This window comes from Dermacentor variabilis, chromosome 2 (genome assembly GCF_050947875.1).
Source record: "Dermacentor variabilis isolate Ectoservices chromosome 2, ASM5094787v1, whole genome shotgun sequence".
In the NCBI taxonomy this organism is placed as follows: domain Eukaryota; kingdom Metazoa; phylum Arthropoda; class Arachnida; order Ixodida; family Ixodidae; genus Dermacentor; species Dermacentor variabilis.
The window spans coordinates 24,166,527-24,173,703 of NC_134569.1; the positions used below are offsets into that span (position 1 = coordinate 24,166,527).

The 7,177-nt window shown below is 50.6% G+C and overlaps 1 non-coding gene across 1 annotated transcript; it reads left to right on the forward strand.

Annotated features, from left to right (window-relative positions):
• Positions 1–310: 310 nt before the first annotated feature.
• TRNAT-CGU (transfer RNA threonine (anticodon CGU)) lies at positions 311–383 on the forward strand. Its single transcript has one exon. It is a non-coding gene; the product is annotated as a tRNA-Thr (tRNA).
• The last annotated feature ends 6,794 nt before the right edge of the window (positions 384–7,177 follow it).

The window sequence follows — 7,177 nt, forward strand, 5'->3', positions numbered from 1 at the left end:
GGAAACCATGCTCTCCACCTACTCCAACCTCGTCCAACACTACCGCCCGTCCATCTCCTCATGAAACCCTCACAAGAGTTTCAAAGACGAGGGTCTCGAATCTGGCAACATTGATGCCTTCAGGTAGCACGTGCGGGTTTATTGACCAGTTGCCTTCATCCAGAAAGATCACGTACTCTTGACGCCTGCAGCAGATAGGATGTTCCACATCCACCGCCAAGGTTTGTGAGTGGTGGCGCTGCCTGACACTCCCAGGGTTAGTTCTAGTAGTGACACATATATACCCAAGAAAGTGGATGGGGAAAACGGCGCCGCGGTAGCTCAATTGGTTAGAGCATCGCACGCGTAATGCGAAGACGCGGGCTCGTTCCCCACCTGCGGCAAGTTGCTTTTTAATCCACGTTCATTGCCATTAATTTGTCATTGGTTTAATTCAATTAGTAAGTACAAGTAATTTCCCCTATATTTTCGTTGGTGCCTTTGTTTGTTGGCTTCTCATGATGTGATTAATAATAATCGGGCCCCTCAGTTATCCCCCTTTATTCTCGTTCATCACAAGGGAGGAGGCAGTTGCGTGGCGGAAACTGCTGACAAACACCTATTCTCGACTAGGCCTCTATCACGCCATACAACGCACCCTATATTCCCACAAATGCCCGAACTGAGGAGTCTATGCCTCGCTGTATCGCACCACTTGCACTTCAAACTTTCCCCTAATCGCATGCCCAACACCTGAACAGGCTGTGACCAGTAACAGCTGGTGTGGCGGGCAGGCCGGGCGGCGGCAGCCGTATGACTTCTGGACTGAGGAGTCCCCTCAGTGGCGCGACACGGAAGCAAGGAGAAGCAGAAGCCCTCGTTACTCTCGTCTTGTTTTATCCTCTTCAACTAAGCGATTTTACTTATCGAAAATATTGTCTTGCACACTCACCTGTTCGTTTTCCAGATGCTCGTTCCGCGTGATCGCCACAGTCCCGCCGCATCAATATCGAGCAGGGCTGCCGAAAGGCATTGAACGCTGGTTTAACGTTTATGCAGTTGGAGACCGTTGTAGTAGTACCAGCAGTGGCCCATATCCAACCTGTGCGAATATTCAAGAATTACGTAGTGCAGACAGAAAGAAGAGAATTATAGAACGACATAAAAATTTCACCGAAGATTACGATACTCCCTAATGCGAAATTTGAGCGCAGCTTTTTGGGTGTTTTGAATTAGCGATATATTGAGGCAAATAATTTTAATCTGAACGGCAGCAGTGGCAGACGAAGCACTTCCACCGGTTGCGTCGTTTATTGTTCAGAAAGAAAGCGTAAACGGGAACGTGTGGCTCGCCTGGAGTCCATTCTCTAGCGGCGGCTCCGCAGGCGAAGCAGGCCCAGGGCCTTACTTGAGACCAATCCCTCAGCCACGTCCCCCTTTACCCTTCCCCCTTTCAATAAAGTTTATCACCACCACTACCACAGGCGAAGTAGCGCACGCGTAGTGGGTCCGAAGCCCACGCCAACGCTTTGTTTTCATATATAGTATCGGTGGACGTGCTCGCCTCATGCCTTAGTAATGACGTGATCGGCAACCGGGTGACGGCACACGCGATTGTGGCGCCATCTCGTGGCGGGTCGCCGCTGTAGAGCACGTCTCGCGCGGCACACGACCCTCCTCCTCAGCCTGTCGCCATACTCTCCTTCTCCGTTTTCCTCATGCTTCCGCTGTACCCTCCCCCTCCGCTTTCCTTCTCGCGCTCTCCGCACATACCGTCTTTCATCCTCCGCTGCGCTCCGCGTTCGTTCTGCCGGTTACGCCGAGGCCGACGCTCAATGTAGGAACGGGCGTCTAAGAGCTGCACTCTAAAGAAAAACAACAACATAGGCAGGCTGATGTCAAGAAAAAATGACCATAGGAGAATATAATTTAATAGAAATAAAACATTCAAGAACAACTTAAATAAAAAAGAGACACTCGCGTATGTGAGTGCACAACTAACCACGCTTAGTGTTATTCCAAGGTTTGTGAGTACAGTACGCCAAGCGTTCTCGTGCCACTGAGTGCGTTCCTAGTTTCTCGTTCCCAAGAAGCTCATATTTTAAGCTTTCGACACAGGTGCTCATTTTCGATGAATATATGCCATACGCTTCCTTCAATAAACCTGTGTCCCCAATTTAAACCTTAGAAAAAGTATTTAAATTATGCCTGCACATATAAGCGGCTATTATAACTACACCTAATAAGCACAAAAACAACTTCGTACATCCGTCTAGAATCAACCTACATAGAAGTTCATTAGGAGCAAGTGTAGCCAAATATAGTCGTGCTTAAAGAGTCAAGAGAGTAAATTATGCTAAATAATAGAAATGAAAGTGTATGAAAAAAAAAAACTTGCCGCAGTGGGGAACGATCCCACGTCGCGTGCGATGCTCTACCAATTGAGCTACCACGGCGCCGTTCTCCCATCCACTTCCACTTTGCCGAAACCCGTCTGGACCAGTGTCCTACAACTTTTTCTTCTGTGAAGGAGCGATTGTCCTGTTTTTCGAGCGCGGTCACGAGCACTTTTCTTAGCACTGTTTGAGATCGGACTGCTGGTACGATCTGTTGGGAACTCGGCGCTGACGCCCGTGGTTGTACCTGGGTCGCAAGCCCCAAGGGTAGCGTTGGCCTGGCGGCCTGGGGTACAACTGGAAGCATCCGAAGGTCCCGGCAAAGCATGAGTCGACTGGTAACAACGAAACAACTTGTTTATTTTAACATCGCAAAGAGTTGGCGGTCAGGTTTGACCGAAGTAGAGAGACGGGAGAGCACTTCACTCAACAGAAGAAATCGGAGCCCTCCTTTTGGCGTCCGGGGGCAGCTGTTTTTATACTCTCGCAGTTGAGGGCAAGAAGGAACCCCTCAAAAGACGAGCACGTGAATGTACAATGGGCTAATGGTGACGCACACTGTCGTAGCGATGCCGTAGCACCATGTCGAGGCGCTGCGCACGATCTCGTAGCACCCTGTCGTGGCGCTGCGCACGATCTCGTAGCACCCCGTCGTGGCGCTGCGCACGATCTCGTAGCACCCTGTCGTGGCGCTGCCGGTCGGACACAATGACTGGAACGAGATCCCTGCTTTGGCATCGCCTGTTTCGGGCCCAATAACTGGAATGAGATCCCTGCTTTGGCATCGCCTGTTTCGGGCACAATGACTGGAACGAGATCCCTGCTTTGGCATCGCCTGTTTCGGGCCCAATAACTGGAATGAGATCCCTGCTTTGGCATCGCCTGTTTCGGGCACAATGACTGGAATGCGAGGAGGATCCCTAGGCGGTCGCATCGCCGCAGACGCGCCTGGAAACACCTGGCGATGAGTGTTGCGGCGACGACGATCGGGCCAAAATGTCTGCCGCCCCGCCGCAGTCGCGCCGGCAAAACCACGTGTCGCAGGCGAAACGCAACAGCACGTATTAAGGGGACAGTCAAAGAGGAGGTGCTCGATCGTCTCCTCGCAGGTGTCGCAACTAGGGCTGTCGGCCATTCCAATGCGGAAAGAATAGGAGTTCGTGAATGGCACGCCGAGCCACAGGCGGCACAGAAGTGTTGCTTCGGCTCGTGGTAACCCTGGTGGAAGACGGAGTTGCAGACGTAGATCCAATCTGTGGAGACGTGTGCTCGCGAATTCAATGGTGTTCCACAGAATCTGCGTAAGCTCGCGTGCGAGGGAGCGGTCTTGTGGCTGCATCTCTTCTTGACAGTGGTAATGGTATAATATGGGCACTATCGTGGGCCGATCGGGCAGCGTCATGAACGTGCGGACTGTGAATCAGAGACCACTGTGATGGGTCCACTCGGTGCCAGTATGGTTGAAGCGTGTACGATGGCTAGGACGATAGCAGCCTCTTCTGCCGTGTCACTGTCCACCATGTTTAGCGTGGCCGAAGCCCTCAGCATGCATATACTATATACAACGACTAGACACAGGACACGTCTCTATGGCTACCGGGCCACGTCGGTGTATAGGACCGGTGTGTCCGATGTGTCATCGCCAAAGAGTCGAGCCAGGGATTGCGCTCTTGCCTGTCTTCGGCCTTTACGACGGTCAGGGTACATATTCCGGGGTACTGGGGCCACGTGAATTTTGTTTCGAATGCTAAGCGCACGAAGTGTGCGGTCTTCCAGTTGTGGTTTTCTTGGTGTTTGGTATCCTAGCCAGGATAGATGGACACCCTCATCCGTAAGGCACTAAAGGCAGCGCTGGGACTACCCCAACATGTGTCCACGCAGCTTCTACTACGACTCGGGGTGCACAACACCATCCGCTAACTAGTCAAACTCCACCTTAACAGCCAATTGCAACGTCTCCAACGAACAATGCAGGGGTGCCTCATTCTATCCCGGCTAGGATACCAAACACCAAGAAAATAGAGAGTGGTCACAAACAACAACAGAGAAGTGTCAGAATACTCCCGCTGATGTAGACTGTTTTGTCCTAGTGCTCATTTTACATCTCTTCGGTATTCAGGACAGTTAAACTCTTTACGGACTGTAGAATGTTGCATTTACAATCCCAAACGAGCCCGACGGAAGGGCTCAATAGGCATCTACGGTTTGGTGTACGCTCCAGTGAAGGCACACCATGGGTGCATAATCCACCACTGACATTACCTTTGAACATCAATTTTGATCTCAACTTTAATGGGCCATAGCGCCCCCGGTACGCCTGCGCTCACCCTTTCTAGCTTGCCTTTCGAGCGCTTTTCAAGATCGCCGCGAAATTCGTTCTAGTACAGTAGGCGAAAATAGTGGTTCTCTTTGCGATGACTGGTTAGGGTTTCAGAGCACACCAATTCACACCAGCGTCACCTGTCACTGCAGTCTGGAGTCATCGTTGGCGTTGTTAGGGTAGGCGTCTGACACCACGTGGCGACAGGTCATTCACCCTACCCTCTGGGCCGGAGCCCACGGGCGACAGATCGTCCCCCCTTCCCCTCTACTTGGTCGTGGCACCGTGGGTGCTACCTCATCCCCTTCACCTCTCATGGTCGTGGCACCGTGGGTGCTACCTCATCCCCTCCACCTCTCATGGTCGTGGCACCGTGGGTGCTACGTCATCCCCTTACCCCCTCTTGGCCGGACCCCACGGCGCCGGAGAGGTCATTCATCCGACCTTCTCCCCGGATTCGTCGAAAAGAGGATCGACTTCTCCTACCCGTGCTCGGTATTGCAGGAGGAGGGGCCCTCTCTCCGTGCCAGTCACGTGTCATCGACGGAAGCAAGATCCCGCCCACACTTGTAGAGAGCCTATTTAAGGGGCTCCGAAATGTACTTTTGATAGACTTCATACTTTATACTTCATACTTCAGGCTCTTCTTATTTTCTTTCAACTACCTTTGAATAAACAGTGCAAGTTTCGCACTAGCAAATCGTCTCGCCCCTGCTTGGTCACCATGATCTACCGGATGCCTGCAGCCCGCCGACAACGCCACGCTACCCAATAAGTAATGTCGGTCGAGCTTAGATTGGCAGGCGCCGCTACTTCTCGGCAGCAGTACGGTACGCTACCCTGGAGTACGCAACAGCGTGCGTTGCCATGTAGGTGCAAGACAGTGCCTCCGGGATCTGCGATTGAAGTTGCCGCGGAAGCCATGTTTTACAGGTGTGCGAATATTCGAACATTTCAAATAACGAATAGAATAGTGTCCTATACGATTCGGCCTTCGAATCGATTAGTCACTATTCGTAAATGTGAATATGTTTCGAATACTTTTCAAGTCTTTCAAAACGTGAACTGCACCCCCCAATTAAGCGTAAAATTGCAGCAGAAGTATGGTAAATTTCACCCCAGTCGGCATAGTATAGGCGTAAAACACAAGAACTTTCGTAACGGGGCAGCCTACGTCACTTAGATAGCCATACTTTACCGGCTATACAGGGATCGTTCGCACTCCTTGAAGGGCCCTGTGCATGCGAAGAAACTACTTGTTTGTTCCTAATGTTCTATTTCTCACAAATGGAACATTTGTGCATTTAATGAACAACGCTTCATTACTTACTATATAATTACAGAAACTTGTTAACGTTAGGAATAATAGAATGCGAATATCTCTTTGTATTAATTGGGATAACGACTGTTCATTATCCGAAAACTATTCGTAAATTATTCGATATGCGATTCACTCGCTTCTGGCACTTTTCGATTCGTATTCGACTCGGTCTCAAACATCACTAGTCGCACATCCCTACCATGTTTACGCGCCCGTAAGGAGCTCATATTGCTTTCTGCAGTTTGTCCTGCCGATGATGATGATGACTTAATGGCATTCCCTTCGAAACTGGGCGGTTAAAAATACTGACCTATCCTACCTCGTTTAATCAGATATGCTACAATTCTTTTCTTTCTTTTTTTCGCGCATCATCTACAGCAGCGTCACCTGTCGCTGCAGCCTGGAGTCATCATTGGCAAGCGTTGCCATGTATACGTGCAACACAGGGCCTCCAGGATTAACGATTACAGTTGCCGCGGAAGCCATGTTTATACGCCCATGCGGAGCGCGCCGATTGGTTGCTCCTGTTTTTCCTGTCGAGCTTGCGCATATCAATGCGAAGCATTTTTGGCGAGTTTAACCCCCGTTTTCTGTAACGACTATCTGGCCGTTTTTGTGGGCCAATATCGAAGATAGGATATGCACGTCTGGTATGTAGATATGTCGGTCGATCCCGAAGGCAGTGCAGTTTTTGTGCCACTGCACTCTCAAAATGTGGGCCGATCCCGTAGGTAGTGCAGTATAAAAATGTGGGTCATTCCCGTAGGCATGTGCCACCGGGTATATGGCACTTTTCAATTAACATCCTTGATTCCAACTTGTGCATATGCCCTTGGGCATTGTTGCGTACTCCAGGGTAGCGTACCGTACTGCTGCCGAGAAGTAGCGACGCCTGCCTATCGAAGCTCGACCGACATTACTTATTGGGTAGCGTGGCGTTGTCGGCGGGCTGCAGGCATCCGGTAGATCATGGCGACCAAGCAGGGGCGAGACGATTTGCTAGTGCGAAACTTGCACTGTTTATTCAAAGGTAGTTGAAAGAAAATAAGAAAAGCATGAAGTATGAAGTCTCAAGTATGAAGTCTCTCCAAAGTACATTTCGGAGCCCCTTAAATAGGCTCTCTACAAGTGTGGGCGGGATCTTGCTTCCGTCGAAGGACA